The following is a 22276-nucleotide window of genomic DNA, read 5'->3' on the forward strand; positions in this document are numbered from 1 at the left end:
ACTCAGAAGGGGGAAGCCCAAAATATTGTATAAAAACCAGGATCACACCAGAAGGGGAGTAACTGGGGATCCAGCAGATGGGTCAAGCCTGCACACTCCCACCAGGGATGTACTGGCCGTGCAAAGATAGTGCATGAGTATCATGAGAGAACCTGCAGGTCCCAACTGGCTTTGTGCTGCATAGACAGATATTGCATGCCACTCCCTCCCCAAGAGTTTACAATCTAAACAGACAAGCCCAGCAAAGTGTGGGAGGAAGGGAAGATTATTACAGCTGGGGAACTGAAACAGAGACTAAGTGACTTGCCCGAAGTCCCACAGTGAGTAGGTAGCAGAGTCAGAAACTGATCCCAGGCCAGTGTATTAGCCACCAGACCAGCCTTCTTCATACAAAATGTCTGCAAACAAACCAGCACTAACAAATTCACCTGTCATGTAGGGATGTTTGCACAGGCAGGCCAGCCCTGCACAGCTGATAGGAAAATGAACAGCCCAAGAACACAAACATGCCCCACTCATAGGGTCTAACAAGTACAACTAGTGATGTTTTACACACCAGCTACGTCTAGACTGGCATGATTTCCGTTAAAAGCATTTGTGGAAAAGAGTGTCTAGACTGGCATGGAAGCACTTTTTGCGGAAAAGCGTCCGTGCCAATCTAGACTCGCTTTTGCACAAAAAAGCCCCGATCACCTTTTTTGCGATCGGGGCTTTTTTGCACAAAACATACCTGAGCTGTCTACACTGGCCCTTTTGAGCAAAAGGACTTTTGCCCGAACAGGAGCAGCATAGTATTTCCGCAAGAAGCACTGATTTCAGACAGTAGGAAGTCAGTGTTCTTGCGGAAATTCAAGCGGCCAGTGTAGACATCTGGCAAGTTTTTCCACAAAAGCAGCTTGCCAGTCTAGACACAGCCACCCACAGAGCAGAGAGGAACTAGGAATATCTTGTAAGGCTAGTGTAGTAGATGAGGCCTGGGGAACGTGGGCTGGTGCAAGGTCTGAGGCCTGAACCAGAGGTTGTGAACCCAAGTCAGGCCATGTATTAAAACAGATGCTTAGCCCTTCACTGTCCAGAATGTGAACTTAGCAAAGTTGCTGCTAGAGTATTAGGCACTAGATATTTATGTAACTATATTCCAGCTAGTTCAGCTCTATCCCTATCTAATATGTGATAAGATGGTTTGACAAAATAATGAATAGGGATGTTGTGTCCAAGATATCAGGAACAAGGGGAGATAACACAGAGAGGTCGTGAAACACGTAGGGCAGTACGTAAGCTGTTTGTCCCAGTGGATCTGTCTGTACATGTCAGGGTACCTGGCCATAACCCTCTGTCCAGCTGAGTCTCCCATTGCTGATGGAGCAGATTCCATTGTAACGAGCATACATGTGTTTGTGTTCCTGTAGACACAGAGCCAGGGAGTTAGGACCATGCTTGGTTGATAATTAACCTGGCTGAGTGCCTTCATCACCAAACTCAGTCTTCTTTATGAATAGCATCAAGGACTGCTAGATGAGCAGGCTGTCCTGTTACTAGTAATACCCTTGGTACTCCAAGGTTGTATACTGGGCAGCCTGAACTGCATTCATTACTGAGGGGTAAGAATATTCCAGCCTTCAACATTTAGCAACACTAGGCTAACGATTCCAGGTCCCTGAAATGGACTGGGAGCCCCATGAATGCCACAACTAGGGCTTGCAGGACAGTCCCAGAAAACCTCAAACAAATAGCAACTCTACCAACAGAACCCTCTTGCCAGAGGCTGGTTCCCACTTCATTAGCTGTAAGACAGAGCTTGGGAGTGGAGTTTCTAGCCCATGTAGCTATGCCACATGGATTCCAGCTACAACTGGAATGAGGGATGGGTCACATGAGTGGCCCTCCTTCACCTCAGTGGTCTGCAGCAGCCTATGGCCCACTGGGGCTCCACCTCTGGCCCTGTGGACCCCCTGTATTTGTCCATCGCCCCCCCCCCCATGCACCTCTCTCAAACACTGGGGTACCAGAGCCCTACACTTACCTGCTCCTCACCATCCCTCCCAGGACTTTTGGCCTGTGTCTAGACTGGCATGATTTTGCGCAAAATCTTGCTGCCTCTCTACACTGGCCATGAGTATTTGCGCAAGAACACTGACTTTGTAATGTACAAAATCAGTGGTTCTTGTGCAAATACTCTGATGCTCCCACTCAGGGATAAGCCCTCTTGTGGAAGTATTCTTGCACAGGAGGGCCAGTGTAGACAGGTAACATCAATTTCTTGCATAAGAAAGTCCGATGGCTAAAATGGCCATCTGAGCTTTCTTGTGCAAGAGAGCGTCTACACTGGCACAGATGCTTTTGCACAAAAGCAAATCTTTTGCGCAAAGGCACATGCCAGTATAGACGTTTTCTTGCACAAATACTTTTAATGGAAAAACTTTTCTGTTGAAAGTATTATGCAAAATCATGCCAGTCTAGACGCAGCCTTGGAGTATGCAAACTGCCTGATTCGTGCTTCATCCCCTCGCCTACTCCCCCCCCATTATCCAGAACTAGAATGCTGTGAACAGCTGATTCATGATATTCCAGATCTGGGAGAGAGGGGTAGGAGCGGGGATGGAACATGAATCAGATGATTCACATGCTCCAAAAGTGCTGGGAAGGAAGTGCAGGGCTCTGGTGCCCTGGTGCATCAGAGGTGTGTAGAGAAGGGCATGGGGGGGGGGGGGGCAGCCAGGAGGTTTGTGGGCTGCATGTGGAGCCCAGTAGGTCCACTGTGTTAGAGTTACTAGGGTCTTAGTCCCAACTGCTGAGGGAAGCTCAAGAATTGCACTCCAGATGTTTTCCAATAGATACTTCAGTTAGAAAAAGGCAGGAACTGGGCAAAGTTTTAGCCCCAAATCTTCCCTTAAACTAGTCTCTGGAGTTGGCTAGCTATAGTGTGTGTGTGTTTGGGAGGGCAGTAACACTTTGAAATGGGCTGTTAGCAAGCCCCTTTGTCCCCATGTACCTTGGTTGCCCCCATACTCTAGTTTTTGCATAAAATATACCAGCTAGTTTTCAATCAGTAACTACGCTGAAGAATGATTACTGTTCCAAGGATATTTTTATGTTACAAATAGAGACCTTGGCATAGGCCTATTCATGATAATGTCTTTATTAATTATATGATATTCCAAACTGATAGTCTCTTCTCCCAAAGCTATAGTGAGAAAAAAGAAAGATGGAAAAAGACTTTTCAAAGAGCGCTGGGTGAGGAGTCTGCAGGGATTAGAGGCAAAATAGATGCAGCAACAGAAGTGAGTAGGTAGTATTATACACACACATATGTAACAGTCCTAACACTCATGAACATTCGTGGGAGGAAGGCATGTAAGTAATAGACCCATTGTCATTCTCTATAAACAAATGGGTATTTTTTAAATAATACTGGATGATACCTTCAGCTGGTTTGAATTTACTTAGCTCTGTAGAGAGCTACTACAGTAGATGGGTTGCATGGGACTATTATATTGCCATACTAATTTCAACCCCCAATATTTGATATTAATTTTAACTAGCCTTTTTGATATTTACTTTTTAAATATTCTGAAATCCTCCAATTTTCTGTTGAAAAAACCTGCAAAATGCAAGAACTGAGTTCCCAGTTAAGAAAAATTCTTAATTTTCATCATTGTTTATGGTAGATGTTAATCCTCCTTGAACACACAGAGAAAAATAAACTATTCTTCTATCCATAAATGAATTGAAGACCTTCTACATATCACATATATAGTAGGGAAGCTCCAACGCCAAAATATCAATTAAGTTCAGCTTAATGTTAGAGTACATGTAATGCAAGCAAGTGACCGGTTCACATTGAGAATAGCCTGATACTGCTCTTAGCCAAAGTACTTGCTCCATCAGCTTAAGTGGTAACGGCCAACATTTTAGAGCAGAAGGTTTTGTGTTTAATAACCATTATAAAGGTCCAATGAATAAGCAACCCCTTGTCAATAGAAGAAACCTAGCCATAAAGTAACTAAACATTTAAAATGTCTTATCTTCAGAATGTAATTTCCAAATATAAATGTGCTTATGTAAAAATTATGAAATCAACAGTGCAGAGTTAAAAACACGATAAACATTATTTATACTAAGACAGATAACAATAACAATGAAAGCGCATCCAATAGGTTTTTACACTTTCAAAATCGGGACTCTCTGCTCCGGCAACATCCATGGTCCGGCAGGGCCCCAGATGTTGCTGGACCAGAGAGTCCCAGAGGCAAAGAGCTGAAGCCAGCCAGGAGAATGCAGGGCTGGGAAGCTCTGGCTGGGCCAGCAGTGGCTGGGCCAGGTGGTGCCTGGGGAGCCCTGGTCCGGCCAGAGAACCCCCGGCCTCAGCAGGACCATGTGGTGAACAGGGAGCCCCCGCCCCGGGCAGGGAACCCCTGGTGTCAGCCAGGCCAAGCAGCAAATGGGGAGTCCCTGCCCCGCCTGGGGAACCCCTTGCAGCAGCAGGGCCAGGCGGCAGCACAGGCAGCCCCAGGGAAGCCAGGTCGGAGCAGGACTGGCCCCCGCAGTGGAGCTGGTGGCAGCCAGGCAGCACCAGCCAGGGAATCCCGGGAAACACCCAGTGGCAGCTGGATGGGCAGCTGGGTGGCCCCAGCCAGAGAACTCCCCGATGTTGTCAGGGGCAGGTGGCCAGGGAGCCCCAGCCAGGGAACCCCTGGAATTCCCAGTGCAGTGAGGTTGGGGTGGCCAGGTAGCCCTGGCCAGAGAACCCCCAGCAGCAGCGAGGCAGGCAGCAGTAGGTGAGCCTTGGTCAGGGAGCCCTGGGGAATCCCAAACGGTAGCGAGGCTGTGGCATCTGAACAGGCTGGTGGCATCCAGGTGGCCCCGGCAGCAGAACCTGGGGAACTCCGAGTAGCAGCAAGAAGGAGCCCCAGCTTTGGAAGCCTGGGAGTGGGACAGCCAACAGGGGAACACTGACCTCCCCTGGTCTGGCAAGCCCCCTGGTTTGGGACCGCTCAGGTCCTGACAGTGCCGGACCAAGAAGGTCCAACCTGTAGTTGCATGTTACATTTTCAGGAGTTGTGTGTGTGTTCCAGTCAACACCAAACAAACAGACTGGCAGACCACCGTTTCCATTGGACCAGAACAAATTGTGGCAGTATCAAGAAAATGCATCTGGGAGTTATGTCTACTGACTACTGTGAAATCCTTCTTCACAACTCAATAAGAAAATGAGCTACTGGTATTGCCGCTGGGCTTTTTAGCCTGCAGATACCAGGAGAGGCATTCTAGGAGCAGAATTGGCAGAGCTCTACTTCATCACAGCAACCCTCAACTGACCATTAAGGCCCTCGTATCAGAGGAATAAATTAAAGCTTCATGAGACGTTCTCTAAGGGTATGGCTTCATTAGCAACCCTAGTTCGAATTAGGGTGGCTAGTGTAGCCATACCCTAAGTTACATCAAGGCCCATGCCTGCCCTTAGTAATTGGCTCCCTGGTGCTTCCCATCCTCACCCCTTTCTTACTCATTGGCAGAGGAGACAATCACACCCTCTATATTTATCTAGCCCTTAGTGCAATGGGGACCAAATCCTAAGTAGGAACTCTGGCACTATTATAAAGACAAATGGAATACAGCTTGAACTTGACACTCTAAGCTTAGAGGCAGCAAAGGCCAAAGGAATCAGTAGCTGATGTATCATCATTTCATGACTACTGCTATAATTCTTCACTAAAGAAAGAGAAATACTGAATTCAGCTCTAGGGAGATTAAGTCTGCGTAATTTCTTATGCCTATGCTAATATGTAGCTCCAAAATTCTAATGGGCAATAAGAAAGAAAGACACAGAATATCTATCTGTTTTCAGCAAGCCAAACATTCTGCAAGCTCTCTGCACATGTAAATACAAAATATTGTGATAGAGCCCTTACAAGAAGTTAGTTTCTGCAATCAGCAGAAATTTTTTTTTTAAAGAAATTTTTTTTTTAAAGAAATTTTTTAAAATTTTTAAAGAAATTTCCTTTTTATTTTAGGAAGTATTTTTTTCTTTCCTGGCCCTAAAAGCCCATACATTTGATAGGGATGAAAGATGTGGTTAGTGCTGTTACATCCGGTCCTTAGGTTGATTGCTAAAATGAAACTTGTATTAGATCATCAAATGCATCTGGTGAGAACTGAAAACTGGAGCACAAGGCCCAGAATCCAGAATATCCCCTTTCTGTCATTTTCCCTTTCACTGGTCATTTTGCAAAGTCATTGTTATCACTCAATTCAGAAAACACAAGACTGTTAAAACACAGTCTCTAATCTGTAGTCAGAAAGAGAGGAGGGGAGAGGACAAACCATGGGCCAGAGCAGACAAACAACCGCATACAAAGGAATCCAATGCATCAGGGAAGGGCAGACAAATAAGCAGTGGCAAATTTTTAAAGTGCTTGTACACAAATGCTAGGAGTCTGACTAATAAGATGGGTGAACTAGAGTATCTCGTATTAAATGAGGAGATTGACATAATAGGCATCACTGAAACCTGGTGGAATGAGGAAAATCTGTGGGACACAATCATACCGGGATATAAAATATATAGAAAGGATAGAGCAGGCTGAGTGGGTGGCGGAGTGGCACTGTATGTGAAAGATAATGTAGAATCAAATGAAATAAAAATATTAAGTGAATCAACATGTTCAATAGAATCGCTATGGATAGTAATTCCATGCTCCAATAATAAGAAATTAGCAGTAGGGATATATTACCGACCACCTGACCAGGACAGCAATACTGACATTGAAATGCTAAGGGAGATTAGAGAGGCTACCAAAATAAAGAACTTTATAATAACGGGGGATTTTAATTACCCTCATATTGACTGGATACATGTCACCTCAGGAAGAAAAGCGGAGATAAAATTTCTCAATGGCTTAAATGACTGCTTCTTGGAGCAGCTGGTGCAGGAACCCACAAGGGGAGAGGCAATTCTCGATTTAGTCCTGAGTGGAGTGCAGGATCAGGTCCAGGATATAACCGTTACCGGACCGCTTGGGAATAGTGACCATAATATAATAACATTCAACATTCCTGTGGTGGGAAGAACACCTCAGCAGTCCAGCACCCTGGCATTTAATTTCAAAAAGGGGAATTACACAAAAATGAGGAGGTTAGTGAAACAGAAATTAAAAGGCACAGAGACTAGAGCCAAATCCCTGAAAGCTGTATGGAAACTTTTTAAAGACACCATAATAGAGGCCCAACTTAAATGTATACCCCAAATTAAAAAACATAGCAAGAGACCTAAAAAAGAGTCACCGCGGCTTAACCACCATGTAAAAAAAGCAGTGAGGGGCAAAAAGGTATCTTTTAAGAAGTGGAAGTCCAATCCTAGTGAGATAAATAGAAGAGAACATAAACACTGTCAAATCAAGTGTAAAAATGTAATAAGAAAAGCAAAAAAAGATTTTGAGGAACAGCTAGCCAAAAACTCAAAAAGAAATAACAAAATATTTTTTAAGTACATTAGAAGCAGGAAGCCTACTAAAAAACCTGAGGGTCCCCTAGATGATCGAGCTATAAAAGGAGCAATCAAGGACGATAAAGTCACTGTGAAGAAACTAAATGATTTCTTTACTTCAGTCTTCACAGCTGAGGACGTTGGGGAGATTCCTGAAACTGCACCGTCCTTTGTGGGTGATGAATCTGAGGAACTGTCCCGGATTGAAGTGTCTTTAGAGGAGATTTTGGAACAAATAGAAAAACTTAATGTTAACAAATCTCTGGGACCGGATGCCATTCATCCAAGGGTTCTAAAAGAACTCAAATGGGAAATTGCTGAGCTATTATCTGTGGTTTGTAACCTATCCTTTAAATCGGCTTCCGTACCTAATGTCTGGAAGGTAGCCAACATGACACCAATTTAAAAAGTGCTCTACAGGCGATCCTGACAATTACAGACCGGTACGTCTAACATCAGTACCGGGCAAATTAGTAGAAACAATAGTAAAGAATAAAATTGTGAAGCATGTAGAAGAACATAATTTGTTGGACAAAAGTCAACATGGCTTCTGTAAAGGGAAATCCTGTCTTACTAATCTGTAAGGGTACGTCTACAGTACAACGTTAATTCGAACTTAGTTCGAATTAGTTAATTCGAACTAAGCTAATTCGAACTAACGGATCCAGACTAAAAAATTAGTTCGAATTAGCATTTTGCTAATTCGAACTAGCATGTCCACATTAAGTGGAGCCTGAACCGGGCTTAAGGATGGCCGGAAGAAGTGCTGGCAGGGCATCAGAGGAGGAATTAGAGTGTGGAGATGCTTTCTCAGGCTAGCCGAGGGCTGTGCTTAAAGGGTCCCTACCCCCACCCCGGACAGACAGTTCTCAGGAGTGCCCCGCTTTCAGAGCAGTCCTGGCTTGGATTGCCAGGACTACCCACACTGGGCACATCACAGCACTCGGCCATCAGACCGGCTGCACTTGCCGCAGGCTGCCATCTGGGGAGAGGAGGCAATTGGGGGGCTGCAGGAGAGCTTCCACCCCCAGAAGCCCACAAAGCCAGCCCAGTCCTCCCCATCGGGGGCTCGTACCCCATTCCTCCCTCACCTCCTTCCACTTACCCCTCCCTAGCCCCTCTTCTTGATGTACAAAATAAAGGACACGTGTCTTCCAAAATGGAAATGGAATCTGTCTTTATTGAACAAAACTGGGGGAGACCAGGAAAAGGAGGTGGGAGAGGGGAAGAGAGAGGGTGGGAGAGGGGAGGACAACTACAATGATGAGGGGTTTGGAAAAGGTCCCATATGAAGAGAGGCTAAAGAGACTCGGACTTTTCAGCTTAGAAGAGAGGAGATGGAGCGGGGACAGGATAGAGGTCTCTAAAAGCAGGAGTGGGGTGGAGAGGGTGCATACAGAAAAGTTCTTCATTTGTTCCCATAATAGAAGGACTAGAGGACACCAAAGGAAAGGAATGGGTAGCAGGCTTCAAACTAGTAACAGAAAATTGTTCTTCACAAAGCAAAGAGTCAACCTGCTCCTTGTTGCAGGAGGCTGTGAAGGCTAGAACTAGAACAGATTTTAAAGAGAAGTGAAATAAAGTGATGGAGGTTGGGTCCATGGAGTGGTATTAGCCAGGGGGTAGGAGTGGTGTCCCTGCCCCAAGTTTGTGGAAGGCTGGAGATGGATGGCACGAGACAAATGGCTTGGTCATTGTTTCGGTCCATCCCCTCCAGGGTCCCTAGTGTTGGCCACTGTCGGCAGACAGGCTACTGGGCTAGATGGACCTTTGGTCTGACCCAGTATGGCCATTGTGGGCTCAGAGTCAGGGGTCTCAGTGGACCACCTTGATTTTCATGCACACCTGCTCCTGGGTGGCCAGGCTGGTAGCTCTCCTGCCCTAGACGGCCACTTTCCTGTGCCTAGTGCAGAGATCGTGGACAAGGTCCACGATGTTCGCACTAGCCCAGGTGGGTGCCCGCCTCTTGCGGTCCCGGGCAAGCTCCCGGGAGCCGCCAGCCTGGTCCCGGGAAGAGGGGGAGGGCTGGGGGGCATCAGGTGGGTGGCTCGATCCATGCCAGGTGCAGGGTCTGCTAGCTTGGTGCTGGCAGGCTTGCACCTGGCACGGGCACTGTAGCCAGCCCGTACCCCTTTAAGGGGTCTGGGGCTGGGAGGGGGGCAGACGAGTTTCCCTGGTGTTGCCCAGAGTGGCCACCAGGGAAACCTGGGGAGGGCTAGCCTCCCACTAGTTCGAATTAAGGGGCTACACACCCCTTAATTCGAACTAGCTAGTTCGAGCTAGGCTTAATCCTCATAAAATGAGGTTTCCTAGTTCAAACTAAGCGCTCCGCTAGTTCGATTTAAATTCGAACTAACGGAGCACTAGCGTAGCGCCTATGAAAGTTAGTTCAAACTAACGTCTGTTAGTTCGAACTAACTTTGTAGTGTAGACATACCCTTAGAGTTCTTTGAAGGGGTTAACAAACATGCGGACAAGGGGGATCCAGTAGATATAGTATACTTGGATTTTCAGAAAGCCTTTGACAAGGTCCCTCACCAAAGGCTCTTGTGTAAATTACATGGCCATGGGATAAGAGGAAAGGTCCTTTCTTGGATTGCAAACTGGTTAAAAGACAGGAAACAAAGGGTAGGAATAAATGGTAAATTTTCAGATTGGAGAGGGGTAACTAGTGGTGTACCCCAAGGGTCAGTGCTGGGACCAATCCTTTTCAACTTATTCATAAATGATCTGGAGAAAGGGGTAAGTAGTGAGGTAGTAAAGTTTGCAGATGATACAAAACTGTTTAGGCTAGTCAAGACAGAAGCAGACTGTGAGGGACTCCAAGAAGATCTCACCAAACTGAGTGATTGGGCAACAAAATGGCAAATGAAATTTAATGTGGATAAGTGTAAAGTAATGCACATTGGGAAAAATAACCCCAACTATACGTACAGTATGATGGGGACTAATTTAGCTATGACAAATCAGGACAGAGATCTTGGAGTTATCGTGGACAGTTCTCTGAAAACTTCCACGTAGTGTGCAGCTGCGGTCAAAAAGCCAAATAGGATGCTAGGAATTATTAGGAAAGGGATAGAAAATAGGACCCAGAATATCTTACTGCCCCTGTATAAAACTATGGCATGCCCACATCTTGAATACTGTGTACAAATGTGGTCTCCTCACCTCAAAAAAGATATTTTGGCCTTGGAAAGGGTTCAGAAAAGGGCAACTAAAATGATTAGAGGTTTGGAACGGGTCCCACATGAGGAGAGGTTAAAGCGACTGGGACTTTTCAGTTTAGAAAAGAGGAGACTGAGGGGGGATATGACAGAGGTATATAAAATCATGAGTGGTGCAGAGAGGGCCGATAAAGAAAAGTTATTTATTAGTTCCCTAAATAGAAGAACTAGAGGACACCAAATGAAATTAATGGGTAGCAGGTTTAAAACTAATAAAAGAAAGTTCTTCTTCACACAGCGTGTAGTCAACCTGTGGAACTCCTTGCCAGAGGACGCTGTGAAGGCTAAGACTATAATAGGGTATGTCTACACTACCACCCTAGTTCGAACTAGCGGGGTAATGTAGGCATACCGCACTTGCAAATGAAGCCGGGATTTGAATTTCCCGGGCTTCATTTGCATAAGACGGCCGGCGCCATTTTTAAATGCCGGCTTGTTCGAACTCCGTGCTGCGCGGCTACACGCGGCACGGGCTAGATAGTTCGAACTAGCAAGCCATTCCGCACTATCTGTATGCCTCGTGCTTCCGTTAAAAGCATTTGCGGAAAATCATGCCAGTCTAGACTTAGCCCGTAGGTTGTCAAATAGTGCATATTGGAATACACACTGACACAAGTTAATAATTATACAATACCAAAATATGGCTCTCATGCGACATCATAGTTCCACAGGGCAGTGATCTGTCTGCTAAACTGCAAGGTGGGTTTTTTTCAGTACATTAGTTCACATCTATAATTCCTATATTTAAACACATCATACAGAGCTGTAAATACTCCAGGAATGTTAGGATTGGACTACAGATGGCACCCACATCCCCATCCAGGCCCTCGACCACCGGGCTTCTGTGTATATTAACCAGAAGGGGTACTTCTCGATGGTCCTGCAGGCTGTCATGGACCACTGAGGCTAGTTCACAGACATATATGTCGGGTGGTCGAGGAAGGCGCACAACTCTGGCATCTTCTGCAACTGGAGTGTCTTGAAGTAGCTGCCCACCAGAACTTTTTTCTCCGACTGCACCATCAGGGTTGGGGACATTGACATGGCCATGTTCATGGTGGGAGACATAGCCTGCTCTCTCTTGCCCTGGCTCATGAAGCCCTACACTGGCCAGTTTGGCCACTCTAGGGAACAGTACAACTACAGGATCAGCAGAGCTCACATGGTTGCTGAGGGTACCTTCAGGCATCTGAAGATGCAGTTCAGATGCCTCCTCATCCTGCTGAACATCAGGGAATGGAACATCCCACATGTGGCGGACACATGTTGTGTCCTTCAAAATATTTGTGAACGGAAGGGGGAGGCATTCTTGCCAGGGTGAGGGGCAGAGCCTGACCCGATGAGCAGGCCTTCAAGTAGCTGTACAAAGCTGCCATCCAGCAGGCCCATCAAAAGGTCATGCACATCCGGGAGGCCCTGAGGGAGAGTTTCTCACAAGAACCCCAGTGACATTCTCCCCTGGGCCTCCCTACCAGAGGCTTGTGCATCACTCCTCTCTGCCTTTCCTCCCACAGCCCTCCCTTCATCCCCTTCCTCCCTTCCCCTACAGAGACAATAAAAAAGACTGTTTTGGGGGAAAAAAAACGTTGTGTGTTTTTTATTTGGGGTAGAAGTAACTGGGAGGGACTGGGGAAAGTACACGGGGGTATGTCTACACTACCCCCCTATTTCGAACTAGGGGGGGTAATGTAGTCATACGGAGTTGCAAATGAAGCCTGGGATTTGAATTTCCCGGGCTTCATTTGCATGAAGCCGGCCAGCGCCATTTTTAAATGCCGGCTAGGTCGGACCCCGTGCCGCGTGGCTACACGCGGCACGGACTAGCTAGTTCGGATTAGGCTTCCTATCTGAACTAGCTGTACACCTCATGGAACGAGGTGTACAGCTAGTTCAGATTAGGAAGCCTAATCCGAACTAGCTAGTCCATGCCGCATATTGCCGCATGGCACGGGGTCCAACCTAGCCGGCATTTAAAAATGGCGCTGGCCAGCTTCATGCAAATGAAGCCCAGGACATTCAAATCCCGGGCTTCATTTGCAACTCTGTATGACTACATTACCCCCCCCCCCAGTTCGAACTAGGGGGGTAGTGTAGACATACCCTGGGTGAGAAGAGGAAAGAGAGGGAAGAGGAAGGTGGGGGATGAGAACCTTGGAGGAGGAGGAGGGAACTGGAAGGAGGAGGAAGGGGGAGGAGAGGCTCAGATTTGGAGTTGGGAGTGGCGCTTGGCTCTGGTGATCCCGGGGTCAGGGAGCAGGGGTTAGGGGAGAAGAGGGAGGAGCAGGAGCAGGAGCAGGTGCAGGAAACATGCTGGTGACTAGGGACTGCACAGATGTGCACATGGTGTGGCCCTGATCCAGCATCTCCCACCAGGTGTCTCACCACAGCTGGATATCTTTCTGCAGTCCAGGGTCAGCTCCGTGCATCAGAGTGCACAAGGTGTTCCCTCTGGAACTCATCTATGGGTCTCCGGTGTCTGCAGGTCCCTCAGGTTCAGGAAGTTGCCCCGGGTAGTGTTGACCGCCCCTCTCTCACAGCTGGTCTGTGGTGGAGAATAAAAAGAGATGGTCACTCCTCGGAGGAGACACTGTGCCTGAAACCTTCCCCACACCTCTGAGCCGAGAGCGACAGTTCTAAGCTCAGACGAAGGCGATGAGCTTGGAGCAAGACCATGTGCAGTCTAGCCAGTGGGCCCTTCTCTGTAGGTGCACAGATGTCCAAGGTGGTGGAGCCTCACTATCCCCACATCCTGGGGACAAGCAGACATGTGAAGGTGCCAGCCAGACTGGGATCCTGTGGGCTGGCGGGGGGCTATGGAGTGTCTGGGCTTTCCTCCATGCCATGCACATGCCAGGTCCAGCAGTGGCGACATCCCACAGGGAGAGGACTTGTATCCCTGCCCAGTGAAGGAGGGGAGGACACGGTGTTGGGGGGAGGTGTGTGTGAGTGGCAAATGTTCCTGTGCCTTGCTGCACTGTCCTCAGGAGTGGATGCTGCCCCGTCAGTGTGGGCATGTCTGTGTGCAGGACTGCTGAGAGAGTGTAGGTGTGTGTCCATGTCCATGTTCTCAGCCTCCTTCTAGTGGTGGCTGGTGGAGGGAGGGTGTCCCACCCCAGTGTCATGAGTATGGAACACCCTCCCCAGATATCCTGTGGCCAATAGCACAAGGGTCCTTTGGTGCAGCCTGCTGGGGCTGTGTGCCCTAGAGTGATGCTGCACCTGCTCCCACACACACAGGCTGCTGTGCGATCCTCTGGCCACAGAGGCCAAGCGATAAGTGCGCCCCAGCCCCTCGCTGCCCACCACCTCCATCCTGTGTGTGTGGGGAATGTGATGGTAGTCACCTGGTGTGGCTTCCCTGGCCTCAGACAATGCCTGAGACACATCTGGGGTGTAAGGTACTGGCTCCAGAGTCTGCATGGTCATGGTGCTGGACTCGTCCGGCTCCTCCTCTTCCTCCTCTTCACTGGCTCTGTCCCCAGGAGGATGATGATAGGCGTCTTGAGCCCCAAGTCCACTACCGGGGGAGAAGGGACTGCTCCACACCCCCAGGATGTGGTCCACGTCCTCATAGTAGGGGCAGGTATGGGGTTCTGCCCTGGAGTGGGAGCTGTCCTCTCAGGACCTAGCATATCCCTGGCAGAGTGCCTTTACTTTCATCCACACCTGCTCCTGAGTGTGGAGCGATCTCATTTGCATATTTTATGCCGATCTGTTTTGCACTAGGGGTTTTTGCGCAAAAACAAGCAGTGTGGATGTTTTCTTTTTGTGCAAAACCCGCATTTTCCACAAGATTGGTATATCTACGCACATAAGGATCTTGTGGGAAAAGGGGGTTTTGCGCAAAAAGAAAATGTCCACGCTGCTTGATTTTTGCACAAAAACCCCCAGCGCAAAAACGGATTGGCAGAAAATATGCAAGTGAGATCGCTAGTCATGCAAATGAGTCCCTAATTAGCATATTTTTTGCTGAGACAACTCGCAGTGTAGATGTAGCCTCAGTTGCCCATGTAGACAAAGTCTAAGAGACAGAGAGGTGACATAAGAAGCACCCCAAGGAATCAATAACTGGGGTTGAAACTGACCAGACCGGGATTACTAGTTTTAGGATCCCTGGGCTGGAATCCAGAGTTACCTGCAGGCCCATGTGCCCTACCAGCTACTGGAAAGTGACACAGAACCTAGAGGTAGACAGGCAGACTATCTGAGGCAGCATTTGGACTGCTTCTCTGGTAGGACTTTGCTGCTCCAGAAGTGAAGACTGTAGAAGAAGAGCAAGTTAGAAAGAGGGAGCCCTTCACTTTGCGAAAAGAGAGGGAGACCACAGTGCAGACAATATAAGAGGGGGAGGGGTGCCATAGGGTGACATCTAATATTCAGGAAGGTGTAGCTGCTATGAGTGGAGCCCTTTACACCTGCAGTGCTTAGCACAAATTGACAATTGTACTGTTTAAAAGTTTCAGTGGCCCAGTGAGGAAGCAGAAACAACAGCATGTGACTTCACTAGAAAACCACACATCATAAATGCATATTAGTCAAAGCGAACTATTCGGGAATAGCTCATGGGTTGATGTGTTTGCATTAGCTGTATGAAGAGTGAAGATATAAGAAATCAAAAGTCTATTGGTGAGTTATGAGCAACTTAAGATTCTGTAAGATTCTGTAAGATGTCTTAGGACCCCTGGCCTGTGTATATCTGGGTAACACTAGGCATATCTAAACTGGAAAAATTAGACTTGAGAATATGGCTAAGATTTATTGTGGGAAATGCACAGTCTAAGGGCCTCAGCAGATCCCAAGAGCAGTTCAGGTGCCTTTTACAATTGGCTCCTAATTGGGGAAATGGCTATTGCCTAATTTGTTATAACACAGTTGCACACCCATTGAAAACTGAGGGCTGGATTTTAATTATATTGAAAAGAATTGTTCATTTGCAAGGAGTTTCTAGTCCACTCTTTTGTTTCATCCTTGGTTTGTGCCTGTGAGGAGCTGTGATTATGTGCTCTACTCTAATCTTTCAATTAAAAAACACCAAACTGGTGTGTCCTATTTTCTTTGAATTATTTTTTTTCTGGGGACATTCCAGTCACAGTGTAGAATCACATTGATCTGATTCCATTAAGGGTGACATTAGAACAAAAGCACTTAGGCAGCTGCAGGCTACATTTTATGCGATTCAGAAGCACAGCGGATAGAATGCATGTAAATGCAAATAAGTTTCCACAAATTGCTCCACCACAGACAGCAGGACACATCTTTGAATATTGCCAGAATGCACAGGCAACAAATAAGGGGCCAGTACCAGAGGTGACTTAAAGTTGTCCTTTGGATAGTCTTGGTCCTGCATATGCCATCCTCCCTGCACTTTTCAGCACTGCCTGAAATACCATTATATATGCCATAAGGAACTATAAACATTGCCCATGAGGGATATGGATTAAGCATATCTCAATTGCACCATTTTTTCTCCAACCACACCCCTGTTCCAGAAAGGGCATAAGACACAGAACTCCTGAGTTGACACTATGTCGCTACAGGATCCTTCTTGTCCTGGATTGATCTCCCCCGCCACAAGTCAGCTTTTACTGCCAAAGTACCCCAGGATCTGGCCCAGCGCTTTTTACATAATCACATTTTCACAGACAGGTATTTTCTGATTTTATAGTTAGAAAATGTTTTAAAGAGCATACACATTCACTCAGAACTGCATGAAAAAAATGCTCCTAACGAGCCCGATTGTTTGGTATTTTTGCAAAGCCAGACCAATACCTTGAAGCTCATGTGAACCAAAACCAGTGTTTCAAACAGCAGTTACACCCCTCCTCATTTCTTGTGACAGACCCCCTGGGATTCAGGACCCCCAGTTCTGCAGGACTTTGCTATCCCAAGGACATCACTCAGTCAGGAACTTATCTTTGTTTAGTTTATAAGCCCTGATGTGTTTATAAGCAAAGGAAGTGGATGAAAAGAACTTTAATTACAATTCTCAGAGAGGTAGCTGTGTTAGTCTATAACTAAAAAAAACTTAAAACACAACAATGGTCCTGGAGGATATTTGAGACTAAGAAAAATATATAAATAGTATCATGAGCTTTTGTGGGCACAACCCACTTCTTCAAATGACTCGTGACACTATTTATATATTCTTGTTAGCCTCTAAGGGTATGTCTACACTACAGAGTTAGTTCAAACTAACTTAGTTCGAATTAGTTAATTCGAACTAAGCTAATTCGAACTAACGCGTCTCGAACTAAAAACTAGTTCGAATTAGCGTTTTGCTAATTCGAACTAGCAAGTCCACATTGAGTGGACCCTGAACCGGGCTTAAGGATGGCCGGAAGCAGTGCTGGCAGGGCATCAGAGGAGGACTTAGAGCATGGAGATGCTGTCTCAGGCTAGCTGAGGGCTGCGCTTAAAGGGACCCGACCCCCACCCCGAACAGACAGTTCTCAGGGGTGCCCCGCTTGAAAACCAGTCCTGGCTTGGAGTGCCCGGAGTGCCCACACTGGGCACATCACAGCACTCGGCCATCAGACCGGCTGCACTTGCCGCAGGCTGCCATCTGGGCAGAGGGGGCAATTGGGGGGCTGCAGGAGAGCTTCCACCCCCAGAAGCCCGCAGAGCCAGCCCTGTCCTCCCCATCGGGGGCTCGTACCCCATTCCTCCCTCACCTCCTTCCACTTACCCTTCCCTAGCCCCCCTTCCTGATGTACAAAATAAAGATAACATTTCTTCCAACATTGACTCTGTCTTTATTGAACAAAACTGGGGGGACTGGGAAAAGGAGGTGGGAGAGGGGAAGAGAAAGGCTGGAAGAGGGAAGGGCAACTAACATGATCAGGGGTTGGGAACATGTCCCAGATGAAGAGAGGCTAAAGAGACTGGGACTGTTCAGCTTAGAAGAGAGGAGATGGAGCGGGGACAGGATAGAGGTCTCTAAAAGCAGGGGTTGGGTGGAGAGGGTGCATACAGAAAAGTTCTTCATGAGTTCCCATAAAGAAGGACTAGAGGACACCAAAGGAAAGGAATGGGTAGCAAGCTTCAAACTAGTAAGAGAAAGTTGTTGTTCACAAAGCAAATAGTTAACCTGTGGAACTCCTTGCTGCAGGAGGCTGTGAAGGCTACAACTAGAACAGAGTTGAAAGGGAAGTGAGATCAAGTCATGGAGGTTGGGTCCATGGAGTAGTCTTAGCCAGGGGGTAGAAGTGGTGTCCCTGCCCCAAGTTTGTGGAAGGCTGGAGAGGGATGGCACGAGACAAATGGCTTGGTCACTGTCTTCGGTCCATCCCCTCCAGGGTCCCTAGTGTTGGCTGCTGTCGGCAGACAGGCTACTGGGCTAGATGGACCTTTGGTCTGACCCAGGACGGCCATTGTAAGCTCAGTGCTCAGGGTCGGGGGTCTCAGTGGACCCCCTTGATTTTCATGCACACCTGCTCCTGGGTGGCCAGGCTGGCAGCTCTCCTGCCCTAGATGGCCACTTTCCTGTGCCTAGTGCAGAGATCGTGGACGAGGTCCACGATGTCTGCATTAGCTCAGGAAGGTGCCTGCCTCTTGCGGTCCCAGGCAAGCTCCCGGGAGCCGCCAGCCTGGTCCCGGGAAGAGGGGGTGGCCTGGGGGACATCGGGTGGGTGGCTCTGTGCCGTGCCAGGTGCAGGGACTACTGGCTGGGTGCTGGCAGGCTTGCACCTGGCACGGGCACCGTAGCCAGCCCGTGCCCCTTTAAGGGGTCCGGGGCCGGGAGGGGGGCATAGAGTTTCCCTGGTGTTGGCCAGAGTGGCCACCAGGGAAACCTGGGGAGGGCTAGCCTCCCACTAGTTCATATTAAGGGGCTACACACCCCTTAATTCGAACTAGTAAATTCGAACTAGGCTTAATCCTCGTAAAATGAGGTTTTCCTAGTTCGAACTAAGCGCTCCGCTAGTTCGATTTAAATTCATTGCTGGTTTTTTAAGTTTTTCCATTACAATGTATTTTGGGATACACCAACTCTTTCCTCTTACACATTGCACTATGTTCACTAGATTTCTCAATGTGTCCAAATTAACTATCTTTAACTGTAATAACCTTTTTCTGCTGTCTTCTGTGGACTCATCCCTCATTATGTTGAATTCAAGTTGTTCAGAGTCACTGATACCAGACTTCCCCACTAGTCACATGTTTTCAGTAGCTCCTTCTTTCTCAGGGTTAAACAGATGCAAAGGACAGCTGCTCTGCTACATGACTGATAAGTTTTCCTCTATCACTTTGGGTTACATTCATTATGGTTATAATAATATTACTTTCCATGTTAATAGGCATTTAGGTGCTCAAAGCACTGTACAGATACTGACTAATTAATTCTCACATCTCCCCCTTTGAGTTGGATAAAGAGATATTGCGATCCCCATGATTTACTCAAGTCCATACAGTGGCAGTTTAGAACTCTTGACTCCTAATCTAATCCTCCTTCCCTTGCACCATATTTCTTTCCATCTCCTTACTGTACTTTGCTCCTCCCCCATCATTATGTTAAAGTGTCAGGGTTCACTACACTGTGGTCTTCTTCCTTGTGTTCCTTAAGGACATCCACTGGAGGTTTTAATCTTCCCAATATCACCTTTCGTGTGGCAAATACCTACATCTGTTTTCCTTCAGGCTGTGTGTTTAGACTTGCAATCCCTCTGCACCGCATTATGATTTTCTAAGAGTTCTTTCTCAGTTCCAGCACTTATGCTTAATTCTCTGTCCAGGGGCCACTTACCAACAGGCCCTCACAAAGCAAACGGCAAATATTTTAAAAGCAAAAGTTTTACAGAGAGAACATATGAAGAACAATAAAAGAACCTGCCCACATGCAAAAAGCCTACCAGAAGTCACCCCCTAAATTTGACATAGCACTCTAGTGGGATCCCATAACTGATTTTGCTTATGTGTTTTGACAGTTTTTCCCAAGACATAATTTCAAATCATTTCTGTCAGCATTAGCCCAGAATTGGTATGTAGCAAAACACAGTCATTTATTGCAATAAATATGTGTGTTCTAACATCATCTAGCTAATGTTTAAGGGTACATCTAGACTACGACTTTTGTCGACAAAAGTTTTGTCAACAGATACTGTTGACAAAGCTTCTGTCGACAAAGAGCGTCTAGACTACATCCAGTTCTGTCCACAAAGCAAGCTGCTTTGTCGACATGACAGTGTAGACGCAAAGCACAGTGTAGATGCAATAACGCCTTCTGTCGACAGAACTCTGTCAACAAAAGGCGTTATTCCTTGTAGAATGAGGTTTACCGCCATCGACAAAACTGCCGAGTTCTGTCGACGTTATGTCGACAGAAGTCAGTAGCAGTGTAGATGCAGGTATAATTTTGTCAACAAAAGTCCACTTTCGTTGACAAAACCCTGTAGTCTAGACACACCCTAAGGTAACTCATATCACCTGATTGGTTCATTCCTTCTATTCTTCCTTCCTCCATGTAGCAGCTAAAAGCTGCATTAGTGACCTGTGAATTCTTTGTGAAGAGATCCATACTTAATATATATTTAAATATACTGTACATAGCAACTCACTTGCTCGTTAAAATTATAGAAATTCAGTGCACTTGTTATGATAACCATAACTGTTGTGCTTAAATGAAAATTGCACTTTGTTTCTTAGGTTATGAATCAGCAGGTTCTGAAGACTGAGATACAATTTGAGTTAATATGTGTAGTGTATGCAGTACAAACCAAAGATACAAATCCTTTGCTTCCTCGAATATTTCAGTTCACATATTCAGTTAGCTGCTCTGTGGTATTGCAAAATATCCTCCATTACTTGAAAAACTTGGCTCTTCCTCACTTTTTTGTAATATTGGCTGGCTGATTGCTGGAAGAGCAAGAAAGTGGTTGAAGGATCCCCTTAAAAAGTATCTTATGCCTTTCTCAGCTTGCTGAGAAAGTTAGGCATTTTGCTGATCTCTGCCAGGACAGTTAAGCTACATGACAGCCAAGAGCAATAAAAAGGGTGATTAAACACTGAGGGTATGTCTACACAGCAAAGTTATTTTGAAATAGGAATAAGAGATCCTCCGGAAAAGGGCTTATTTTCTGGAGAATCACGTCTAGACTGGCGCTTTTCTCCGGCTTATCTCCAAGACGGAAAAAAACGGCAGCCATGTTAATGCAAATACCGCGGGGGATATTTAAATCCCCCGCGGATCTGCCTATTCCAAAGTGCAACATTAGCATCCCTTTTCCGGAAGGGATGCCAGTGTAGACAAAGCCTATATGTTTATGGAGACAAGAAGGAAATATTGTAGGAAATCTCTGACAAAATTAAGGTCCAAATGCTGCAGTCATGTCAATAGTGGGTAAATTATACATTGGGACAAATCATTGCTCTTGATATGTAAAGCTGCCAACTTGTGCAGGCTGGAATTCTAAGACCAACTTCTGATTACTTGTTTTATACAGAATTTAAATATTTAACTCTGGATTGTATTTCCATATAATAACATCCAAAAATGTAGCTCAATCAGCTCTCTAACAGCAAATTCAGAGTGTGGCGATGGAGCTGCTTCTGAAGCTGTTCTCTGGTCAGCTTGATTCTGAAAAATCTTGTTATTGTTCAGGAAAAATATCCTCAGTAGATCACCACTTCACCAACCAGATATGACAGAATTCTGGGTCAGTGTTTTACAAAATGTTTTCTCTTGGGGCTAAATTGTGGCTACATTATTCATGCAATGATTGTCGCTGACATCCCTTGTGAAATCATCAGAGCCTCGATAAGGATACATTTAGTCTAAAGGGGCTACTTTGGTGATTAAGACAAGGAGAGTTGGCACTTTGTTGATGACATTTGCTAATTCTTTGGAGTTCTAGGTGTAGTGATACATTTCACTCCTTTTAGGTCATGATACCATTGTCTGTGCTAGCTTATGGGAAGCACTGATCTTGCTTAAGGAAAATGTTTTATATTAGCAAGGTGTTTGTTCTCGCTTAGTCTAAGTAGTCACTATGACTAGCCAGAGGAGTCCACTGGCCTCTATTGCACAAAATATTATGCACTATAAATTTATTGAATGTCATGGAGTTGCACCAAGGTGAATTTAGCACTATATTTTAACAACATAATTAAAATAGAATTAAAGTATTTTAAATATTTTGTTATTTTGAACCTTGTGTGGTCATTTTCACCTGTGCAAATTGAATGCACTACCATATCAGATGTACACTCACATTTTGCACAGGTGTAAATGACCACATAAAATACAGGAATTCTCCAACTTACAAACAGGGTGTGTTCCCAAAATTCCTTTGTAAATTGGTTTGGAACTTGGAATGCATTCTCCCATAGGATAGTTAGGTTCCCAGGCTAGCCCACAAAAGCCTATTTAACCCACACTGTAGCTGAAATACTATATATTTACAATGAAAAATAGTAGAAATAGTTTTTCATTTAAGATTGAATGATGGAGCTTGAGGAAAGGCAAGTTTAATTAGAGGCAGTTAAGGAGGTAGGTGGAGATTCTGAAGGGGACTTCTGGGCATCCCTTGGCTGATATCCTCCTTCATGAGCTCTGTTCCATCTTCGGCCACCA

The sequence above is a fragment of the Pelodiscus sinensis genome, chromosome 1, assembly GCF_049634645.1.
Source record: "Pelodiscus sinensis isolate JC-2024 chromosome 1, ASM4963464v1, whole genome shotgun sequence".
Classification (NCBI taxonomy): Eukaryota; Metazoa; Chordata; order Testudines; family Trionychidae; genus Pelodiscus; species Pelodiscus sinensis.